This window comes from Mesocricetus auratus, unplaced genomic scaffold, assembly GCF_017639785.1.
Source record: "Mesocricetus auratus isolate SY011 unplaced genomic scaffold, BCM_Maur_2.0 Super-Scaffold_100038, whole genome shotgun sequence".
NCBI lineage: Eukaryota > Metazoa > Chordata > Mammalia > Rodentia > Cricetidae > Mesocricetus > Mesocricetus auratus.
Window position 1 is genome coordinate 9,133,181 of NW_024429216.1, and position 20,773 is coordinate 9,153,953.

General features: G+C 46.0%; 1 long non-coding RNA gene across 2 annotated transcripts in view; it reads right to left on the bottom strand.

Annotated features, from left to right (window-relative positions):
* Positions 1-20,773, bottom strand: part of LOC121135489 — a 94,795-nt gene that overhangs the window by 59,741 nt on the left and 14,281 nt on the right. The window contains exon 4 of one of the 2 annotated variants that reach the window (XR_005872594.1): positions 2,512-2,662. The exons of the other annotated variant lie outside the window; for it this stretch is intronic. This is a non-coding gene — a long non-coding RNA (uncharacterized LOC121135489). Of the gene's footprint in view, positions 1-2,511; positions 2,663-20,773 lie in introns of those variants that run through there. 2 annotated transcript variants of the gene reach the window in all.

Genomic DNA, 20,773 nt, shown 5'->3' on the forward strand with positions numbered 1-20,773 from the left:
CAAGAGCTGAGGTGACAGAAACGCACCACCACTCCTGGTACATTTTGTTTAGTTTTGATTTTAAGATTAAGTCTCACTCTGCAGCCCCAGCTGACCTGGAACTCAAGGCAAACCTCCTGCTTCATCTTCAAACGCACTTAGGATGATAGGCCAGAGCCATCACACCCAGCTCAAAATCTGTGATGCCAAAAGTAAAAATCTCCTTGGCAGATCGCATGTAGCTCTCACAGTCAGCCAGTGTGATCTCCTGCCTTCAGCTTCTGTAGTTGCCTGCAGTTCTTTAGGGTTGAGGCATTCCCAGACTCCCCCAGGAAAGCAAACACAAATAGGAGTAAAACAGTCTGTGTGTAGATCGGATGCAGTCCTTCCAGATACCCCATGACTCCCCACATGTGGCCAATCCCTGCCTGCACTGCTCACTGTGTGCTTTTGCTTAGTCTGTGCTGCGCAGAGCAACATTGCTGAGAATGTCACAGAGAACAGGAGTGGTGTCTCACATCTGTAATTCCAACACTCAGGAGACTGGGGCAGAAGGAGTCCAGACTTGAGGTCAGCCTGCGCTGCACAGGAAGACCCTGTCTCAAAACACACAGATGTCAAAAGACTCACAGGACACCCCTGTGGGTGACAGTCAAAGAAAAGGAGGACATGTTTACACAGCAGTTGGAGAAACTGGACAGAGCTGTGTGAAAAGTCTCACAGAAGAACACTGTTGAATGGCCATCCTATAGGACCTGGACAGACAGACAGACAGACAGACAGAGAAAAAACTGTTCAAGTCCCATGTTTAAAGTGATGAAGAGGAATTAATGAAGGACAGACAAACCCTGGGTAAAACCAAAGCTGATGGTTTCTGTTGTCAGCATACGTCACTTAACAGAGTCCTAATCACAAAGGCAGCAACGATCTACCAGGATGAGCTGAAAATGGAAGGCATTGTGATAATTCAACAAACCAGTGGAGGAAATTTAAGACATAGCATTACGAATGGCATTGAACTTTTAAAAGCGATTTTGTATCTTTATTAACAGTGTCTTTCTAGTTGTGAGTCTTAGCTTTAGTGGCTAAAATGTCTCTCCAGACCTGCTGGACTGTTTTGAAACAGCCAAGTTCTCGACGAGTTAGGGAACAATTTTAACACCTTTACAGCCTCATTGAGAGGACTGGGAGGATGGCTCAGTGGCTGACAGCACCTGTTGTTCTTACAGACAAGCTGGGTTTAGAATCCAGCACTGATGCCCAACAACAGATGGATGGGCAATGAAGATGTAGTATGTTTACATAATAAAATCATACTCGGCCATAAAGAATGAAATTATAAAATCTGCAGGAAATGAATGGAACTGGGAAATAGTATACTAAGTGATGTACCATGGGCTCAGATAGACAAATACCACATGTTCTCTCTCATAAAGATCTTAACTTCTAAAGGTGAGGCGCGCACACACACACATACACACACACACACACACACACACACACACACACACACACAAATATGTATATGGCAGTAAGTGTGGGGAGAAGCCAGGAAACTAGAAAATTATAGGGAAGAAGCTTTAAGGCCAACACAACACTATGGAAGGTGAGCCACGCATGGTGGCATTTGCCTTTAACCTCAGCACTGGGGAGGCAGAGGCAGGTGGGTCTTAGTGAGTTTGAACCTAGCCTGGTCTACATGATAAGAACCTATTTTAATAAAAGACAGGAAAGTCAAAGGAGGAATAAGGAGGAAAGGGGAGGAGATATAAGCAGGTAGAAGTGGAGAAGGAGGTGGGCAGCATATGCATTGGATGTAAATGTTTATCTTGTCACTGTTTCCTCAATGCTGCATTTAAATAGCATCCACATTGTGTCCAATATCACAAATTTAAAAATGAAAAGGGTGGTGGATTGAACATTAAAACTGCTAAGAAAAACAAAGGCAAAACACTTCAAGATACAGCAGGAGAACGAACTTGCTAAAAAGATTGCAATAGCAAAAACTTCCCAAAAATTAGACCTGCAAGGGCAAGGTGGCTGCTACCAAGCCTGACAATCTGGGTTCAATCCCTGAAATCCTCAAGTGTGCCATGGCACTCACGTACCCATACAAACACAGACACACACAAATAAATACCTAACGTCTGATAGAAATCTAAAACTAAAAATTATTTTTAAAATATGGAACTGAGGAGATGTCTCAGCAGTTAAGAACAGTCTTCTCTTCAGTCCCCAGCACCCACATGGTCACTTACAGTCATCTATAACTCCAGTTCCAGGGAGTTCAACTCACTTCTGGCCTCTGAGACTGCACACACATGGTGTACAGATAGATACACAAGCAGGCAAAATATCTGTGCATATAGTAATCATAATAATAATAATGGGGAAAAGTTCGGATAACATATTTTTAAATCCAAAAAATTGACAAATGGGACTTCATGAAATAAAACACCATCAGCAACGCAACGGAAACCACCAGCTGAGTGAGGAAATAACTCAGAGAAAGAAGGAAACAGTTTGCCAACATCACACATGAAACTGACACATTTAAAGAACTGTGGGCCCTATGGGCACAGCTCACTTGGCACAGGTCTTGCTTAGCACAAAGGAATCCGAGTTAGGTCCCCAGGACCCTGTGAAGTTGAGCATGGTTGGTGCACATCTGTAATTCCAGCACCTGAAAGATGGAGGCAAAAGAATCAGAGGTTTGAGCTCATCCTTGACATAATGAATTTGAGGCCAGCCTGAGCTACTGTTCATTAAAGGGCATAGTATAAATGATATCAACTCATCAGACAGACAGACAGACAGAGAGATTGAATAAACACACCAAAAAATTGTTCTATCAATAAACAAGCTGAAAACTTGAATAGACAGTGCTCAGAAATAAAAAATATATAAGTGCCAAAATAATACCTGAAAAAGTGTTCAGCATCCTTAGTCGTCAGTCATGGGGCAAATGCACAGTAAAACTGCTGTGCGTGCATCTTGTGCAGTCAGAATATCCATCACCAAGAAAACTAAGGACAGCAGATGCTGGGGAGGACGAGGAAAATGGAACCCTCATATGCACTGCTCATGGAGTGTGACCCGATACACCCATTATGTAAATCAGCATGAAGGTTTCTCAAAGTTAGAGCTACCATGTGACAGAGCTGTCCCACTCTTGGCCATCTGCCTCAAAGATTCAAGTCAGCTGAGATGCAGGCACATCTATGACGAGTGCGCTACTGTTTTCAGAACTCAGGAAATGGAAACAGCCTACATGCTCCTCCGCAGACGAATGGACAGAAAAACTGGTGCATACACGCAATGGAATCATATTCAGCCACAAAGAAAAATGAAATCATGATGCTCACAGGAAAATGGATAGAACTGGAAATCATGTTAAGCAAAATAAGCCAGACTCAGAAAGACAAATGTCACAGGCTTTCTCTCACATGCAGAACCTAGATTTAAAATGATCCGTGCAACGAACTAAGAGGGGACCATGCGAGGTGAGGGAGAGACCTTAAAGAAGGCGGAGAACGAAAGGAAGTTGAGGTATACGAGTGACATAAAAGCAGACGGGGAACCCAGGGAAGGAAAGGAAGCAGCCAGACGTGGGAGGGACCTGAAGAAGGGGATGAACGAGAACAAAGTATAAGGATGCCTTTTTCCCCCAAGACTGGCTTTCTCTGGGTAGCCTAGAATTCACTCTGTAGACCCAGGCTGACCTCGAAGTCAGATCTATCTGCCTCGGCCTCCTGAGTGTTGGGATTAAAGGTGTGTGTCATCACTGCCTGGCTCTACAATGTCTTACATTTTCAATTAAAAAAGAAATAATATAACAAACATGCAAAGTCCATGGTTTAGAAATTCCAGAGAACATCTCCGATATATGTACATCAGTCTCCACACTGTAGTCCTGCCATCTTAGAAAAGAAGGTTGAGAACATCGCAAACGTTTAGACTGTGTCCTTCAGAGTAAAATAATAAAATTTAGCTATAATTTGGAAAAAATCAACAAAGTAAAAATATGTCTGTGTCTCCAGTGGTGGGAGGAGAAAAACCAACGTTTTACAATTTTCCATAACAAACAACCTGCAAAATCACTCCCTGTCTTAAGCCTTGCGTGGGCTTCTGGGTTACAGGGCACCCGGAGCCTTGGCTAGTGTGCACCCAGTGGACTGATGAGGAGGAGCGAGCTCTATCTGCTCCCTGAGGAACAGCGCAGCTAGAGTAAAGGGGCTCCATGTGGAAGACTCGAATAACAACCTCCCCTCGCCCAGACAACCACCTGCCTAGCTACCTTCAAAGACTCTGGGAAGACTCAGGTAACTCTCTGGAGATGATTTACAAATGGTGAAAGTATGAGAAGAATCTGTAGCCAGTGGTGGCCACCTGTGGCCACAGCTACATGGCAGTGGAAGGCAGGAGAGTTCCTTGAGCCTCGGATTGGGGGACCCATCTCAAATAAGGCCCACCTCTTATTTGAGATTTCTACATTGGCAAACTCTGTATCTGCAGAGAAACAGTAAGAGGGCATAGTTATTTTTGTCCTTTTTGGATGACTGACAAATAAGAATGATGTAACTGAAGTTCATGCAATTGCCATTCCTTCCTGGAATTGGAGAGGTGACAGCCATTAAGAGCTCTTGTTCTGTCCCCAGCACCCACATGGTGGCTTACAACCATGTGTAACTCCTGTTCAAGGGATCCATTGTGTACTTCTGACCTCCAAGGGTACCAGGCGTCACAAGATGCACAATCATGCATGCAGGCAAAGCACTCTACACATAAAGAATAACCATAATAAAAACCATTCCTTTTCTGGAAAGTTCACCAAGATTCCCATTGTTCCAGATACTCCACAGTCATGTGTCCTGGGAAGATACATTACACAACTCAAACCACTGAGTAGTTATCAGGTCACAGATACACCACACACACATCATACACACACACATCATACACACACACACACAGAGAGAGAGAGAGAGAGAGAGAGAGAGAGAGAGAGAGAGAGAGAGAGAGAGAGAGAGAGAGTCTGACATCAGGAAGAGGCTCAATGACTTCTTGAATGATACCTATGCCTCCACTTTGCACTCAAACACATTCTTTTCTTTTTTTTTTTTTTGGTTCCTGTTTTTTCGTGACAGGGTTTCTCTGTAACTTTGGAGGCTGTCCTGGAACTCACTCTGTAGACCAGGCTGGTCTCAAACTCACAGAGATCCGCCTGCCTCTGTCTCCTGAGTGCTGCGATTAAAGGCGTGCGCCACCAACACCCAGCTCTCAAACACATTCTCTAACTAAAATAACCCCTGTGTTTTAGTAGGACATGGTGGTGCATGTCTTTAGTCCCATTACTCAAGAGACAAAGGCAGGAGGATCTCTGTGAGTTTGGGGTCAGCCTGGACTACATAGGAAATCTAGGTCAGCCAGGGCTATGTAATAAGACTTTGTTCAAAAAAATCCCATATTTTACAATCAGACTTAGTAGCATGGAAACTCCTCTATAACCATCACACAGTTCAACCTTCTTACTGTATAATCAAGTGTCAAAATAAGTCTCCAAATCATTTCACTCCCCCTCGCAAACCTTCTGAGAACTGCAAGCCACTTAACATGGCATAAGCCCTTTACAAGCTGCCCTCCCCCTGCTCACTGGCTGTGTTTCAACACCCTGAAGTGCTTGTTCACCTTTCTCTCCAGCTTTTGCACATCGGGAGATCACTTGGTCAGAAAGAAGTCCCTGAGTAGCTCTGCTACTCCAAACCCCAAAGCTCTCACTGCCTGTCACATGTTGGTGACGGTCGTGCTAGGTATGCCAAGCTTGACAGTTAGCTTGCCGCCTTTCTAGGTCATAACCCCTTAGAGAGAATGGTATCTTCTGTTTCTCCACCCATCTGTACCAACCGGACTCTAGGTGTTCACTGAGCACTGCAGTATGGAAGCTGTCATTCTCGGGGCTTTGCGCAATGAATTTCATTTGATCCTTGCAAATTTCTCAGAAAGTGAGGCTTAGAGACGGTGAGAGGACCGCAAGGGTCACACAGCTGAACAGTGGGTACGAGTGACAGGAACCCAGGTCCTCAGGCTCAGACAAGCCAGGCTTGCAGCCGTAACCTGGCCAGTGCCTTGGATGGGGCACAAGTGTCAGCTCACTGGACAAGCTGTCCACCAGGCAGGGCAGAGAGCCAAAGCACACACGGCAAAGGAAACAAGCAGCTGGTGCTCCCTGCCTTGGAAGCAACACATGGGCTTCCCCTTCCCCCTTTCCTGTGCTGCTTGAGGGAGTGGCCCCACTATGCTCCACTGATGGTTTATCTTATGCCTAAGCAGAGGCAAGACCTTAGGAAATAAAAGGCCAGAACCTCTGGAGGAAGGAGGCTCAGAACGTTGTCTTGAGCAACTGGCTTGCAGTGGGAACCTTCCTAAGGCTGCTTAGTCGCAGTGCCCATATTCTCTTTTCAGAGCCTGTCAGGCAACTTTGGGATCAAGATGTTTGCCAATAAACGCAGAACCAGATTAGAAGGAACCCTAACACCTTGCAAACCCCAGCTTAGTGGAAAGATCCGTCTCACCCCCACCTCACTGTCTCAGGGCAGCGTCTTCCACACCAAGAACTTCATGGAAGACAGGCTCTACTCTGGCGGCAATAGCTGTTTCACAAGTACTACGCCCAGTGCTTTAAACCCTTTTCTCTGCTCATCCTTGTTAAACTGCCATGGGCTATACAGTCCAACCTGTACAGCAGTGGCAGACACAGGCTCGGGGGTGGGCCAGGCCTGTTCACAATCCCAACTCTAACAATCATGAGTTACATCCATGTGGCCATGCTTCTTATAACTTCTCTATATGCAAACTGATGTCAATAACAACTGATCTCTAGAAAGATGATTCATTCACTCCAGTGCCTGCTACCAGTCAGCTATCAGAACTGTTTGGGGATCTCCTCATCCTGTTGGAGCTACTAGAACTGAGGTGCTGAGAGCTTATACCAACTGCCCACAGTTAATAAGACACTAAGTGGAATTAAATGCATGTGCAGCCTGCCTGACTCCAAAGGCTCTCAACACCCAATACGTGGACTCCCTATCTGCCCAAGGCTGAGCCTGACTCAAGGAGCAATTACATTGGTCAAAGTGTTACAACAGACTCAGCTTACAGCCAGTTCCCAGGGTCACCCTAGAGACACAGGGATTCAAAGGACCTACAACCAACACAAGAATATGAGGTTCAAAATCGAGCATGGTGGTACACTCTGGAGACAGAGGCAGGCAAAACTCTAAGTTTGAGGTTGGCCTGGTCTATAGACTGAGTTCCAGGACAGCCAGGGCTACACAGAGAGAAGAAAGGAAGGAAGGAAGGAAGGAAGGAAGGAAGGAAGGAAGGAAGGAAGGAAGGAAGGAAGGAGGAAAATGAGGTCCAGGAAGTTTTTACTTGCCTCATCTTCTGTGATTTTACCTGAGTGGTATCAGGCTAAAACGACTATCTGAGGAAGTAGAAGAAGGACGAGGTCACCAGACAACATCAGGAAGCCTTAAAATGGAAGCGAAAAAAGAAGTGCCCAGTCCTTTGGTACCTTAGCGTGGCAGAGGGTACTCAGCAGGAGAACATTAGACAAAACCATAACACCAGGCCATCTTTCAAGACTCAAGGCTAAAACGTTTATGGTAGTGTTGGAATCAGACCTAAGAACCTATGTATATTAGACAAGTGCTCAAACCACTGAGTCATACTCCCAGTCCTAGTTAAACTTAAAAAAGTTACATTTCCTTAGTTTAGTTTATGTTTATGGGTGTTTTGCCATCAGAGTCCCTGAAACCAGGGTTGTGTGGGGGCCACTGTGTGGGTGCTGAGACTAAGCCCTCTACAAGAACAGCAAGCCCTCTAAATCGCTGGGCCTTGTCTCCAGCCCCTAGTAAAACTATTTTTTTAAAGACTGGTATGCCTTAATATTAAGTGGATAGAAACAATGTACAAATCCAACTCCTTTTAGACGTGTCCAATCTTCCTTCTGCCACAGAAACTGTCAAATCCTCTGCATCCTATTCACAGACCTAGAGGTAGTGAGAGCAGAACAGTTAACACCCAGTTTCTATGATTTCAGAATGTTCAGGAAGGTTTGGGTATTTCAACTCTACCTTCCTGGTGCGGTGCTTCCCACAATACACACCCAAGAAGAAACAAGGCAGACTTCAGTCTGGATTAAGAAAATTTTGAACATCAGCCTCTGACACCTGTAAGTTACCAGGAAATTGCATTAAAAAATGCAGAAACAACTCCTGAGTCATTTCCTCCCCACCTCAACTGCCACTGACTCCCCACCCTGACCAACCCGCACGCACCCAGACAGCCACCTTGAACTCTTACATGGCTGTGATATAGAAAGCATTAGGATAGTGTGCGGGTTAGCACACACGTTATGAGAGCGCCCCAGAAAACATTAGTCAATCAAGAAAGCACACCTGCCATTCTCAATGTGCATGAACATTGGTATCTTTACTGGGCTCAAAGGGAAGGAAAAATATGAAACAGAGGCCAAGGTGCCTGTGAAAAGAACTTCCTGATGCTTCTTTTGGGAAACCACAGACCAAGAAATTTACAAAGCAATCACAACCCACTCTAGAAACGGAGAGTGCTTCGGTGCCGGGCTGCAGAGGAAGTCCAAGGGCAGGAAGGCAGGTCAGAAGCGTATTACCAAGCATTAACAGTCTGCACGCTGGCAGGGAACCTCCAATGGTGCCTCCTTTCTCAGGGTGAGTGGCCCCACCCACCGCTGGAGACACCTCAGCACACCAGAAGGGTCATTTTCAGTTCACCGAGAGAGCTGTTCAAAGAGCCACGAACACTAACAGACTCAGTCTTTTCGTTAGAGGGAGGCAGGGCCTGTAACAGGAACAGTGTCTAGCACGGTGCAGCGCTTGCGCCGGCCTATTTACAGCTAACCACAGCATGTGAATCTCAGAACTAAAATGAACATGAACGTTCACGCCAGCAGACCCCCAGATCCAACCATTTACAGAGCATGAGCGACTCTGTTATGGTGGCAAAGGAAATTGGTAGCTCGCCTGACATGGAACCAGGCATCCCTTTACTTCTGGATCCCCTAAAGTGAGAGTAGTAAACACCCCAGAAAATAAACTGCGTAAGATAATGTCCTCGTCCAAGGGAGGGAACAGAATTCCCTTTGTCCTCCAAACTGCTAACGGACAAGGCTGAAGGAAAAAGATGCCTCGTTCGCCCTGCTCTCCAGCACTGCCTGGCCAGGGACCTTGGGGACAGCCTGTGGCTGCCCTGACAGCATCTCTGCTTTACATCTCTGGCTGCTCCCCACCCACTGCCCTCTGCAGTGCCCATCCTGAGAAGCAGCTAAGCTTCATGTGCCGCACGCCAGGCGGAGGAGCCCAGCAAACCCCACTGAAAGCAGCTGCCCTGGAATCCACCAGTGAACCCCAAGCCACAGGAAGCTCCTCTCCCTCCCCCACACTTGTTCCTGCTCAGGTGGTAAGGCACCTGGGGCGAGCAGAGAAGTGAAACTGCCCACGAAACGGAGTGGGCAGCAAAGTGTACGCGGGGAGGGAGCGAATGAAGGATGAGATGGAAATAACTATGAGAGACGCCATCTGGAGGCGCCTGCACGGTCCACCCACCAAGTCCCTCCACCCCTGCAAGAGCCCAGACGTTAGAAGCTCAGACCCTCCTGGTGACTTCACAGAGGAATGAGACCCAAGCCCAGGAAACCAACTCAGTGGGCCTCAAACACCAGCGTTGGAGGAGTCCTGCTCTCAGCTGGTGCAAGACAACACCCACGGATCTCAAGTGTTACAAGCATGAGGCCCATTCTTGAGGAAGTACCATCTCACCAACCCCACAGCCTTCCTGCCATCATCAGGAGGCTCTCCCCCTCTCCTCTCTCTCTCTCTCCCCCCTCTCTCTCTTCCCCCTCTCTCCTCTCCCTCCCTCCCTCCCTGTCTCTCTCTCTCTCCTCTCTCTCTCCTCTCTCTCCTCCCTCTCCTCTCTCTCTCCCTCTCTCTCTTTCTCTCTCTCCTCCTCCCTCTCTCTTCCTCCCTCCCTCTCTCTCTTTCCCTCTCTCTCTCTCTCCCCCTCTCCTCTCTCTCCCCCTCTCTCTCTCACTTGCTGCACCCATACTGCACCCTACCTGTCCTATCTTAAAACAAACCAATTAAATATAGAATTGCCAAGTCATATAAAACTATCGAGAGATCATGTCTCCCAAACAGCCTAACTTCAAGTACTGGCTAGAGTACACAAACTGTGAGCCAGCAAATGACTCTGTCTTAGTCCCCTCCCGTGTAACTGAGGCTAGTCAATGTCCGCTCGCCACTGGGAGGACCACATGAGATCATGAGGTATAGCACAATGTCCAGTAGGCCTTTGCTATGCACACAACGTCTGTCCACTGTTTTATGCAATAATATGAATCTATGAAACTCGTTCCACGGGAGGGGGAATGAGCCAAGTACTGAGGGCAAGGCCTTTCCAGATCTCAGCATCACCCTTCTAAGGGACTTCCCTTTGTCCTCCTAGCCACACCCCTCCTGGATCTGACCCATGGACACTGTGTTCTCAACAGAACTGCACATTTACACTGGGATTTTTATGATTTATAAAGAACATTAAAATTTTTATAGTGTGTATTTTTATCTTCCCACTCTTCCTTATTATCTTTTTTCTAGAACACCTGCTTTTTTTCACCCCTCCCTCTCATCCTCTCCCTGCTTCTTCCTGGTAATGTATGTGTGGTGTTGGGCTAAGAATATTTGGTCATATTCCTGAAAAAGCACTCTAAATCATTAAAGAAATGGCTGAAAAAAAGAAGCACACAGCCATGGGCCTTATGGCCGGGGCCAAGCCTGCAATTCCCATAAAGCAGAGACTCTGTTTGCTTGGCCTCTGGGGTATCAGTAACCCCTAGCTGCCTGGAAAGCTCTGTGCGTGGGAAGACAGCTCATAGGTTCCCCGTCCAATACAACCTGACTCAATTCAGCATGGAAAGCTCTGTGCGTGGGAAGACAGCTCATAGGTTCCCCGTCCAATACAACCTGACTCAATTCAGCATGGAAAGCTCTGTGCGTGGGAAGACAGCTCATAGGTTCCCCGTCCAATACAACCTGACTCAATTCAGCATCTCACTCCCAGCCATCCTAACACTTATCCTCATCTGACTACCTGAGGGCAAAACAGACAGCTCTTCTTCCCTATTTAGTCACAAAGGCCTGCCAGCTCCCAATGGCCCTCACCCTTCCCCTGCGTTTCGTGACTTCTGATCCTCCTGGCTGAGAGCTGAGTCTCTCAGGTGGACTGTCTGTACAACACAGCTACCAGAAATTTCCCCGAAAAAGAGATCAAGAGGACACTTCCTACTTAAAGCCCCTGAGGATTCCCCATGCGTAAGAGCCCATACTCCTCTCTTGCATCAGAGATGGGAATCAGGATTTCCACAATGTGGCAGGACCCCATCTAAGAGGTCCAGAAGAAGACCTGTTCAAAAGTAGCATTCCGTCCACCTGCAAGGCAGCCCATTGGCAGCACACTGACTGAGTGGGCCCTGGGGTTCAGGAGGATGTGTGTGCACATCCCACCATTGGCAGCACACTGACTGAGTGGGCCCTGGGGTTCAGGAGGATGTGTGTGCACATCCCACCATTGGCAGCACACTGACTGAGTGGGCCCTGGGGTTCAGGAGGATGTGTGTGCACATCCCACCATTGGCAGCACACTGACTGAGTGGGCCCTGGGGTTCAGGAGGATGTGTGTGCACATCCCACCGAGGAAGACCATGCACCACTGACACTCCCACATTCACACTCAGAGTCCAGAGTTCATCTTCAGTCTCATCTTACACAAGCCACAGCTAAGGCTTAGAGAGGCAAATCTCCTCATTCAAGGTCAGAGCTCAGTCGCCCAGGTCCTGGCCCACAGAGCTTGTTTCATCTGCCAGCAGCCTGAATGGCTCTCCTGTGCACAACGGTTGGTCCGTAGGTAGGCCGGGGATCCCCAAAGCTTTCCCTTTGGCTGGACTCCCACCCCACCCCCCATGCCTACGGACTGAGCTGGCCCTGAGGGACAGAACAGGAAGAAGTGAGCTTTGGCACTGCTTCAGGGCCAGACACAAGGGCTTTTGACTACTGAAAAAATAGCCCCATTGTCTCCATGGGTGGGGCCAAACCATAGCAGGAGCTAGGGAACCAGTTTCTTTGTGGCAGAGCTGAGGATTTAGCCATCAACTGTAAGGTGGAGTTGGAGGAGGGGAGAAAAGGCTCTGTCCTTTAAGAGTAGAGCAACCACAGCAGGTCTTACTCACCTGCCCCACCCCCACCGCTACCTGGTTTTGTTTGATTTGGGTTTATTTTTCCCTCCATAGTGCCCCATCGGGCTGTAAGGCTCTCAGGATCTGGGAGGACTGAGGAAAGGTGTGGTTTCCTGGAGGGAGGACAGAGGAGTCAATGGAGCTTTTAGAGAGAGCTGTTTCACCGCTGCCCCACTTGCCAGGGAAAGAGAACAACACAACAAAAACAAAGCCTGAGCTGCAAACCCAGCCCTCAGCAAGGTGTGAAGCCCCTGTCTGGAGACTGGGTCCAGTCTCGGGGAGCACCACTCAGGGGACGAGTCCAAAACCACTGGACATTGACGCCGGTTGCCAGAGCACGTCAGCTCATCTGACAAGAGCTGCAGACCACTTTATTTGATGACACTCGTGTGATGGCCTCTTCAGAACGACAAGAGCTCTTATTTATGAGAGGACAAAGGCCCCACTCCCTGCCTTTACTCCAGGCACCCCTCCACCTACCACAGCCTTCCTCTGCTTCTTTGAACCTATCCTAGCATCGAACAGTGGCTTTCAGAGACCCGAAAGGTGTTCCTGAGGTGCACCGAACACATCTCTACTTACAACATGATGGAAATTGAATATGAAATTAGAAGAGAAAACAACCATTCCCACATGCTAAGCCCTGGAACACAAAGACTACAGGCATTCATTCCCCAGTTCTTTTTTTTTTTTTTTTTTTTGGTTTTTCGAGACAGGGTTTCTCTGTATTGTTTTGGAGGCTATCGGTCCAGCCCAGCCTCGAACTCACAGAGATCCACCTGCCTCTGCCTCCCGAGTGCTGGGATTAAAGGCGTGCGCCACCACCGCCCCCGCCATTCCCCAATTCTTAACAGCTCTGGAGTTAAGAGTTCAGATGAGTCTCTAGGGCAAAATCAAGGCATCAAGAAGGATTGGGAAAAAAAGACCCTTTTGTAGGTTGAGAGATGAATCTAACTCTGCCTGATGCAGCTCCTGGAGGTTTCTGCATCCCTTGACCCAGGCCCCTTCAGTTTTCAGAGTCAACGACAGGCAGCAGACTCTTCCTTATGCTTTATCGCCTGTCCCTGACTTACTCTCAAGGACTTAACTTCATTTGGATCGCTGATGCATGCAGAGAGATCTCCATCCCAAGATACTGACTTCACTGCATTTGAAATGTCCTTTTCACCAGATAAACAGTGTTCCCAGGTTCCACTGCCATGTGGACATTAGGCAGCCATTATTCTACCTAACAACAGTACTTTCTCTTTCTTTCTTCCTTTTTTTAATTGTTGTTTTGAGACAGGGTTTCAATGTGTTATCTTGGAACTCACACTCTGTAGACCAGGCTGGCCTCGAACTCACAGAGATCCACCTGCCTCTGCGTCCCAAGTGCTAGGACTAACAACAGCGTGCGCCACCACTCCTGGCCCCTCGAGTACCCTTTCTAATCTTCACCAGGGACATAAACTCACCCTGCTTTCCTTCTCTACCTTTCAACTGACTGTCTGGTAGAAAAGCGGGACACACTTCGAGGTGAGACTCGGGAGCTCTGGCTGGATGACCTGGTGCAGAGAGAGCCTGCACTTTCTCCTCCTCCAGCTCCGTCACCGCCTCTCTCATCTGTAACACAAGGACAATGCTCACCGCAGCAGACCAGGAGAGTGAGAGAGGAAGGACAGTCATGCACGGTGTGCAATATGCCTGGCCTGTGATGGTCCCTCCTCATAGACATCCTTGCAGTCCATTCTCTCCCGGTCAGCTCTCTCTCCCCAGGCCTTGTCTCCTTTGTCCTAAATGACATCTTCGGCCTCACCGACCATAGCAGAGACCTGCATGCTGCCTTCTGCTGTGACTACACGTCAGTGCTTTCACCAGGGGATCTCTGTCATCCCAGGGTGCCCACTGTGTTTACATGGGGACACCAGTTTTAAGAAGTCCTTTTTATGTTCACATAAAACACACGCTCCCTCCACTTACATACACTAGCCCTGAATCTGCTCTGGTGCCCACATCCATTTCCTTATTGGAGCCTTCTTCAGTCCTTCTCTTTACACCTTATAAATGAGGACAGTACAAACATAAAAATAATGACTCGCCTAATAAAGAATTCTCTTAGCCAGATTAAAGGTCTTTGTAAGGCATTCCCTGAAACCTGTATCTAGGCTTGAAAAACCTATATAATTTCAGGGTACCTGCCTAGACCTCCAGATTCTAATGTTTCCTCATCCCTCACAAACCTCCTTGTGAGCAAAAGTATTTTCCTGGAACTGAAGAGTCCAAGAGTAAGAATATAAAATGTAAGTCCCAAAGCTAGGAATGTAGAAATATAGGAATATAACATTGTAAGCCTAGGAGAATAAGAGCAGACTGTCAGCAGCCTTCTCAGCAGTTGAGGATCAACTATATGTTTTTTATTTTACAAGACATGGAGGATCAACTATTAACAGTGTGTTCCTTTGCTTTGCAACCTATAGCTCTGTCAGTCTTGCAGAGCTGAAATGGCTCTGCACAATGAGGTCACTCATGACCAGCAAATTGACATGAGCTAAGGTAACTTTTAAATGATGGGATATACATGACTTTTGCTTATGCGCTGTTCCATATTCTTCCCAACTACGAAAAACTGGCAGTATCAGGGGAGTGCCAAGTTCCGGTAAATATCATCAGAAAGTGCCAGAAGAAATAATAGACTAAATATAAACACTAGTTTAACTGAAAAAAGCCTATTAAGAAAAATTGTAAAAAGCAATTTGTAACGAAGTTTTACCTTGAGACTGTAAAATTTCTTTTGTTCATGACTAATGCTTGCTTCTTACTATGAAAAGAAGAACTCAAAAACTGCCCAATTTGCCTCTGTTTCAGAAACCCAAACCCTGACTGTGATAATGGCTGTAGCTGATAAGCTTTTTTACCCCTCTGAGATTTTTTTCTCTTCTTTTCCTGGAATAAAGCTTGCAGAATTCTGGTTTAATAGACTTTGGTGGTCTATCCCCCATCATTGCTCTACCCCAGACTCAACAGAACCTAGTGAGACCTGGAAAGTCCACTTCTCTGGAACATTTCAACCCCAGCCAGACTACCAAGACCATGCAGCAAGCAACCATCCCTGCCGAGACACCCCGGCTGGCACCTTGGCTGCTCCCATAATCACAACTGCTCACACTTAGCACCCACTAAGTGCAGTTACTACCTGAGGCTTTACACGGAGCTGCAGTTCCCTCAAAAGAGTCCATTATCAGCCCATTTTTACAGCCTAAAAAAAGGTTAAGACAGAGGAATTAAGCAATTCGCCCAATGTGGATCAACTATAATTTAACTTCATCTTCACTCAATCTGGGCAGAGGGTGTCTTAAAATTTTCTGTGGTCTCCCAGACAGAATCCACCTTCCAGAATGATTTTTGGCCTCTCTGCTTTCAGATTTGTCAAACATCCAGCATAAGCTCTTTTCTGACTCAGTATTGAGGTGGGCACCTGCCTGCTAACACAACCCACATAACTTCAGGCCCCTCTTTCACCTGTGCTCATGAATCATTAGTCTCTTAAGGAAACATAGGACCAAGTCCCCTGACCTGTGAGAAGCCATTTTCATTGAATTGTTATTTGCTCAGACATTCTCAGACCATAAACGTGATGCACCAAGAAGAAATGCAATAGGGAAGCAGAAAGAGGGAGAGTTCCCGGAACAATCTCAGAGGATGAGACTCCAAAGCCAGGGTTTGTGGCCTGGAACAACAGCAACCCCTCCTATCCCTTTCCATGCCTCTTGGCATCTGACTTCCTTCTCAGCTGTCCCTCTGGCCTCAGTTTCATTGACCTAAGGAGTGAAGGAGGCAGAAAAGAACTCATGAGAGAACTGACTCACTTATGTACACATCCCCTGGGCCAGAAGTGGATTACTAAAAAGGTTGCCATGCAGGATGCCTAATTTAAGAACAATTAAGGAGCTGTACTTCCTAGAAATTATGATGTTGTCTGAGACCAAAGGTGGGCCCTTGGGAATTTATGCCCTTCCTACTCCCTGCATTCCACTTCCAGTAGGTCACTTGTTTACTGAGTTACATTCAAGGAAAGAGGAAAATCTCAGTTGAATTCCTTAAAGTCCCAAGCATTCTGTTCCACTCAAAAGGGTCTGTCATTTTAATGACAAGCAAGTACAAAACAAATATGAAAGGTCATGCAGGCAACTGATAACAAGAAACTTGAACCAAGCAACCAGGAGTAACAACCTACAAAATGCCTTTAGGGACCCCCGAACTTTAATAGTAAACAGGAAGGAGCCTAGCACTGTTTGTGCCTCATTTAAAGGTCAGTCACCTGACTCTCAACATCACAAAGTTGGCCCTTATCTCAGAACCTGTAGGAGGAACCAGCATTTGGGTATACACATATATATTCATGAGTTCCTTCCTTCCTTCTTTACTTCCTTCCTCCCTTCCTTCTTTTGAAACAGAATCTCATTATGTAGCCCTGGCTAGCCCGGGATTCACTATATAGAGCCGGCTGGCCTTGAACTCACAGAGGAGAATTTAGGAAGATGAACACTAAGGCAGAGGTCCTTCAGGACATGAAATGTGGGTCAGGACTAACTGCAGACTGAGGAGCTGAGGGTCATGCTAGGGGGCCTATGAATTGTACCCTCAAGAATCTGAACTCAATCTACAGATTACGGGAAACAAAAAGTACCTGTTTTTAAATAGTATTAAACAAGTTTGACTTTAAAGAAGGGGTTCTTAACTTTGACAATGTATTAGAATGATCTGGAATGTTTGGGGGGTTTGTTTCTGCCTTTTTAAAAAAAATTCAGAGTCTCCAGCCCAGGCTGGCCTGGAACTTGCTATGCAGCCAAGGATGACTTTGGTCCTCCTGAGTTCACCTTCAGTGGTGGGATTACAGGCATGTGCCTGATGGGGGAAGTCTTGTGTACATATGTTTCTCTTATTGGTTGATGCATAAAATACTGTTATCCAATAGGGAAGCAAGATAAGCAGACTAGGAGACAAGGAGGATTCTGGGAGGTGTAGACACAGTGAGTCACCATGTAGGCAGTGAGAGGAGTAACGTGTCTCCAGACATTCCCCGGTAAGAGAAGACCACATGGAAATACTTAGACTGATAGAAATGGGTTAGAAATTAAGTAAGAGCTAGCCAATAAGAAGCCCTAAACACTGGCCAACAGTTTCATAATTAATATAGTGCCTCGTGTGTTATTTGGGGGCTCAAGTGACTGCAGAACCAAGTGGGAATCCCATAACATAATGGCGCCTACAACATGGACATAAGAACTTCCACTTACAATCTCACAAAAAACTTAAAAAGGGATTTTAGAAACCAAAGAACAGAGGCAAGCACAGCTTCTTGGTAGCAGCATTTTCTCGGGTGAGCTCTGTTTCCCAGGCATTGAGAGACACTCCTCAACTCCTTTAAGAGCAGCTCCCTGATCTGCATAAGTGACCAAAACTGCAGCTGTTAGCAAGCAGACTCATTTGGTTAAAAAAGATAAAGATTTACAATAAGCAAAAATATGCATAGTCTTGGGAGAAAAAATAAAAAATAAATATTAAGTGACCAACACTGTACCACCACCACCACCACCACCCCCATTTTAGCAGCCATGACAGGCTAACATGTGCTCCACGACTTTGCCGCTCCTGTCCTGGTCATTAGGAAGTCAGATGCCCTCCTCAGGCAAGGAACCAATCAGAAGTTAGCTTTCAAGGCTGTGCTTTACAGCTCTTGGTGTGCTTTATGGACAAGTGCACAACAGTGATGTGCAGAGCATAGCAATCACCCTGGGAGGGCCTATGGGCCATAACAACCAGTTGACCAATAGCACAGGGCAGGTCGTCCAAACCTGGAAGCCCACCAATCCTGAGACTGTTGCAGACCCCTAGACACTCCCCTTACGCTGCCCTTTAAGATCTCTGCCTCATGGTTTCTCGTGGTCTTTCTCCAGCCATCTGCTGCAGTGAATGGATGAAAGGCCCAAGCTAATGGGTTTAGCTCATTAAACAACTACAATAAAAGACTCTGTTTTTGCATCGAAATGGGCCTCTTGGTGATTTTGGGGTTCAGAATCTGGTCACAATAAATAAAGTAGCTGGGCAATGGTGACACATGCCTTTAATCCTAGTAGTCCAGAGGCAGAGACAGACAGATTTCTGTAATTGAAGGCCAGCCTGGTGTAGAAAGACCTTTGCACCACCTGCATGCAGACTACATAGTGATGTACCAGTCATAGAATCCCTGACGCATCAGGATACTGCCTGAGTGCATCCTGCCAGATGACAGGGGGTAGGCCAGCATAATGCCTGAATCCCAACAGAAATAACTGAAGACTCTAAAAAACATTCCTAAAGTAGCCCTCATATGTTTTGTACTCAATTACCCCAGATATCAATACATGATCACTGGTATCATACAAAGCACAGTCTGTCTGCCTTACCTGTAGAGTGAAACTTAGTACTCCGCCATTAGCTATGTGGCATGTTAAAGGCGCATACAGATGAGGCAATAAAAGGACAGTTTACCACACCGCTAACCACACCTACTTTAGGCGTGACTAAAGACGTATACGGATGTAGGCGGTGAACTACATCACTAGCCAGGCCCAATTTTGGGCGTGTACAGACGCAGGAATAAAAGACTGAGCAGCAGAACATCTCTCCCTTTTTCCGGCTTCCAGTTCGGCGGTGGAAAAATACTCAGCTCATCTGGGTTGCTTGTGTTTCTCTTGTGAGTAATTTCTACAACAAGTACTTGCCTATACTCTCAGTAAGTGTGCCATTTATCATTGCAGCGAGTAATTTCTACAATAAGTACTCACCTATACTCTCAGTAAGTGGCCCTTTATCATTGCAGCAAGTAATTTCTACAATAAATACTCACCTATACTCTCAGTAAGTGGCCCTTTATCATTGCAGCGAGTAATTTCTACAATAAATACTCACCTATACTCTCAGTAAGTGGCCCTTTATCATTGCAGCGAGTAATTTCTACAATAAGTACTCACCTATACTCTCAGTAAGTGTGCCGTTTATCATTGCAGCGAGTAATCTCTACAATAAATACTCACCTATACTCTCAGTAAATGGCCGTTTATCATTGCAGCGAGTAATCTCTACAATAAATACTCACCTATACTCTCAGTAAGTGTGCCGTTTATCATTGCAGCGAGTAATCTCTACAATAAGTACTCACCTATACTCTCAGTAAGTGGCCCTTTATCATTGCAGCGAGTAATCTCTACAATAAGTACTCACCTATACTCTCAGTAAGTGGCCCTTTATCATTGCAGCGAGTAATCTCTACAATAAATACTCACCTATACTCTCAGTAAATGGCCGTTTATCATTGCAGCGAGTAATCTCTACAATAAGTACTCACCTATACTCTCAGTAAGTGCCGTTTATCATTGCAGCGAGTAATCTCTACAATAAGTACTCACCTATACTCTCAGTAAGTGGCCGTTTATCATTGCAGCGAGTAATCTCTACAATAAGTACTCACCTATACTCTCAGTAAATGGCCGTTTATCATTGCAGCGAGTAATCTCTACAATAAGTACTCACCTATACTCTCAGTAAGTGGCCCTTTATCATTGCAAAGAGTAATCTCTACAATAAATACTCACCTATACTCTCAGTAAGTGGCCCTTTATCATTGCAGCGAGTAATCTCTACAATAAGTACTCACCTATACTCTCAGTAAGTGCCGTTTATCATTGCAGCGAGTAATCTCTACAATAAGTACTCACCTATACTCTCAGTAAGTGGCCGTTTATCATTGCAGCGAGTAATCTCTACAATAAGTACTCACCTATACTCTCAGTAAATGGCCGTTTATCATTGCAGCGAGTAATCTCTACAATAAGTACTCACCTATACTCTCAGTAAGTGGCCCTTTATCATTGCAAAGAGTAATCTCTACAATAAATACTCACCTATACTCTCAGTAAGTGGCCCTTTATCATTGCAGCGAGTAATCGCTACAATAAGTACTCACCTATACTCTCAGTAAGTGCCGTTTATCATTGCAGCGAGTAATCTCTACAATAAGTACTCACCTATACTCTCAGTAAGTGGCCGTTTATCATTGCAGCGGGTAATCTCTACAATAAGTACTCACCTATACTCTCAATAAGTGGCCCTTTATCATTGCAAAGAGTAATCTCTACAATAAGTACTCACCTATACTCTCAGTAAGTGGCCCTTTATCATTGCAGCGAGTAATCTCTACAATAAGTACTCACCTATACTCTCAGTAAGTGCCGTTTATCATTGCAGCGAGTAATCTCTACAATAAGTACTCACCTATACTCTCAGTAAGTGTGCCGTTTATCATTGCAGCGAGTAATCTCTACAATAAATACTCACCTATACTCTCAGTAAATGGCCGTTTATCATTGCAGCGAGTAATCTCTACAATAAATACTCACCTATACTCTCAGTAAGTGCCGTTTATCATTGCAGCGAGTAATCTCTACAATA